Source organism: Rhinatrema bivittatum, chromosome 1, assembly GCF_901001135.1.
Source record: "Rhinatrema bivittatum chromosome 1, aRhiBiv1.1, whole genome shotgun sequence".
NCBI classification, from domain to species: Eukaryota; Metazoa; Chordata; class Amphibia; order Gymnophiona; family Rhinatrematidae; genus Rhinatrema; species Rhinatrema bivittatum.
In genome coordinates, this window is record NC_042615.1 from 436,509,166 (window position 1) to 436,512,716 (window position 3,551).

The window sequence follows — 3,551 nt, forward strand, 5'->3', positions numbered from 1 at the left end:
TGCCATTGCAGAGTTTTGGTGGCTGTAGATTTCTTAGTAACATAATGGGTGCGCTGACCTTCAAAATGAGATTGTGCTGAGGAATGCCTGGAGGGTTGAGACTGTGCAGGAACTCGACAGGGTAATGTACCGGGTCGTCGACTTCGATGACCGAGTCTACAGACTTATAAGTTTTTGTTTCTGAGGTGAACGCCTGCAGGAGTATCATTTGTAGAAGTTAAAATTTCCTCTCTCTCTAAACCATGATGTGTCCTTCATGTGGATGTTTTGAAGATCTGGGTATAACTTTTGTGTAGGACTTTTCTAATCTCTGACCAGGTGACATAGATTTGCCGGCAGTTTTACTTTGCCATCTTGTTCATGGAGTGTACCATCTCCTATAGCCAAAAGAAGGCGTGAAAACTCTCCTGCCTTGTCGTCGCCTGTCAGGTGCACCCTCATGTTCACTCTCAAGGACAGGGCTTTCACTGTGGGCCACAGGTAAGAGGACTTGAAAGAGGCTTTAACTTCATCAGCACGGGTCCCCCGTGGAACAACTGGCAGAGTCTGTATGAAGTCCCCGGCGAGCAGTAGTGTCAACCCTCCCATGAGGCTGTTGTTGTTTCAGATGTCTGGGAGCATCCAATGGAGAGCCTCGATGTCGCCTCTGTGGGCCATGGTGCACTCATCCCACACTATGAGTTTGCACTGTCGGAGTACCTGCGCCATGTTGCTCTGCTTTGATATGTTGCACAGAGGTGTTTTGGTGTTGTTGAGATTGAGAGGAAGCTTGAAGGCAGAGTGTGCCATCTGTCCACCTTCCAGAAGTGTCGCTGCAATGCCAGAAGAAGCCACAGCAATGGCAATGTTTGAGTCTCTTCGTACCCTGGCAAGCAACAGGTTGATGAGGAATGTTTTACCAGTACCTCCTGGAGCATCTAGGAAAAAGATTTGGCCACTTTGTCAGTGAACACTGGTCATGATTTCGTGATAGACATTCCTCTGCTCGGTATTCAGCCTTGGCTCGTTGTCGTCGACTGTCTTGGCCAGATCGCAGATGTTGTAAGCCAGCTTTCTGAAATAGCCAGGGTTAGCTGCAGCGTGTTCGTGTGATGGCACAGGCAAGTTGTACTTGTGATGAGGTTGACCTCCTATAGCCAGTACACAATCCTGAAGGAAGGTAAGGCATTTGTTATAGATTATGGACAACCGTTCTTGGATATCGTCTTGGAGAGATTTCCTCTGCAGCTGCCTACGAATATCCTCTCAAAGACTATCTTTATGTTTTTCCCATAGTGGTAAGGGGTTTGCCATTTGACAGAACACCAACATAATAGCAAAGAGCTGACGGATCCTAGGTGGTGAATGTGAGAGTGCAGCTTTCTGGAAAGTATTGTCCCAGTGTGTATCGTCTTCTAACAGACTGAGTACTTGACAGGCAAACTGGAATGTGGGTTGTAGCACACCAGCGACAGTTTTAAGATATTGAAAGGACATGGGCCCTCTGACTTCATGAAGCAAGAGTCTGAGATGATAGCACTCCAAATTGTTTGGGTGGACTGTGTACACTCTGCCGAGGACTTGGTCCTTTTTCTCTCCTGGGAAGCCTGGTACGCGCTGTCCCTGTTTCCTCCTAACAAATTGGTTATTTTTCCAAACGCAGTAGGCTGGAACCTCAGAGTACAGGAGCTGTTTGGCAAAATCATCCTGTGTGCAAAGATCAAAGAACTCCAAGAGGGTTGTTTGGGGAGGATTGTGTACTTTTTCTACAATGTTATCAGCTGTGAAGTAAATCCTCTGGCCATTCTCTAGATGAACGGTGAGTTGAACGACTGGGGGAAAACATTCATGAATAGGGAAACAGAATATGTGCCAGGCTGCTTCAGAGCTGCTGATGTAATGCCCTGTCTCATACTGAAATACCTCGTCGTGTTGTTTCTCCAGGGCAAATGTGGCCTGGTCACTGCCCTTGTTGATGGATTTACAGATGTACTTGATTGATTTTACAGAATTGCAAAACTCGACATTAATATGAGCATGGAAGGTTCGGGAGAGTACACGGTTATAAGGGACCACCCATCTGTTGTCTAGTTCAACTCCATTGATGGTGATGGTATGGCCACCTTCGGAAAGAGCACGCCATCGGTACTGGGGGTATCCATCATCTCCTGTCTGAGTTTCTTTGATGAGCGGACGGGGGTACTTCTTACTATAGGATCCGCTTACCATGCAAGGGGAGTTTCTGTTTTGGAGTCCACACGGTCCATGAAGCATCGTTGACTTAATGATTTGGTGGAGTAGGGGGTCAACTTTGGGTCAGGAATCTCTGCAGTGATCACCTGATCAATGAGGTCCGATTTGATCCGATCTCGCAGCCATAGGAGGATGTTGACATGGGGAAGACCTCGCTTTTGCCACTCTATCGTATACATGTAGCAAGTAGTGGAGCCAAAAAGGAGTTCTCAACATTTTTTTTGGTGACCCTGACATGACCCTGGCGGGGTGTTTCGTTCAAAGGCTGGAACGAACCATCGAATGTAGGAAAGTGAGAAGCAGTTAGTTTTTCCAAGGAATGACGGAGCCAAGTTTCAGCCTTCTAGGATCTCGGAAAGTGGGAGAATTAGTGATGAGTGAGTCAGTGAGGGCTTTGGCATTTATATATATATATATATATTTTTTTTTTTGTTGCTTTTAGTTGGGAGGAATTTATGCCCACCATACCTGCCTGAGAGAAGGCACTGAGAAGTAAAGTCCAGTACAACCGGGCATTGGACTTTACTTAGCCTGAGATTGATGCTTATATAGTTCCAGTATTATGGATGCCACTCATTACTAATCAAGGAAGGTATAGCAATTTATTCAGTGTTAGATAATGATCCTCCATTTATCATCCATATTGTGTAACAACCATCGTTTGCTGTGACATACTTGTTGGTTCCTCTTCTATTGAAATGTCTATAATGCTCAAGCTGCGAAAAAAAAAAGTCTCATTTTTTATTTACTCTCAGAAGCAAGCAGACTTTTTTTGCATTACAGACACTTAATTACTTAATTCTTAATATCATTAATCAAATTTGTCCTATAAGATATGCTTGCTTTTCTCAACCTAGGAAAGAGGGTAAGGGCAATGGCCTTCTTATCATGTAAAGTAAGGCCTGGAAACCCAAATTTGAAGATCTGAGTGGGGATTCACCATATGAAACTCTTGTTCTATTGTCTATTTGTTATTCTATTTGTTTTATCTACTGCCCTCCCAAACTGCAAAAGTCTAATCTTTCTCCCTTTTTTGAGCAGTTACTTGCCTCTAATCTTAATAACAGGATTATACTTAGCGATTTTCATTTACATGTTAATAATGTCCCTCTTGCTCCTCTTATTTCTCGAGAAGATTTCAACATATTTTCAACAATACTACCTAGATCCTTTTCCTGAATGGTGACTCCTAATGTGGCACCTTGCATTGTGTAGCTATAATTTGGGTTACTCTTCCCTAAGTGCATCATTTTGCACACAGGCTCACACACACCGCGTGCGCATGCGCAAACACACACATGCACACACAGGCACTGCCA

The 3,551-nt window shown here is 44.4% G+C and overlaps 1 pseudogene; it reads right to left on the bottom strand.

Moving 5' to 3' along the window:
- Window positions 1-303: 303 nt before the first annotated feature.
- On the bottom strand, window positions 304-2,411 carry LOC115096989 (annotated as a pseudogene).
- Window positions 2,412-3,551: the final 1,140 nt, after the last annotated feature.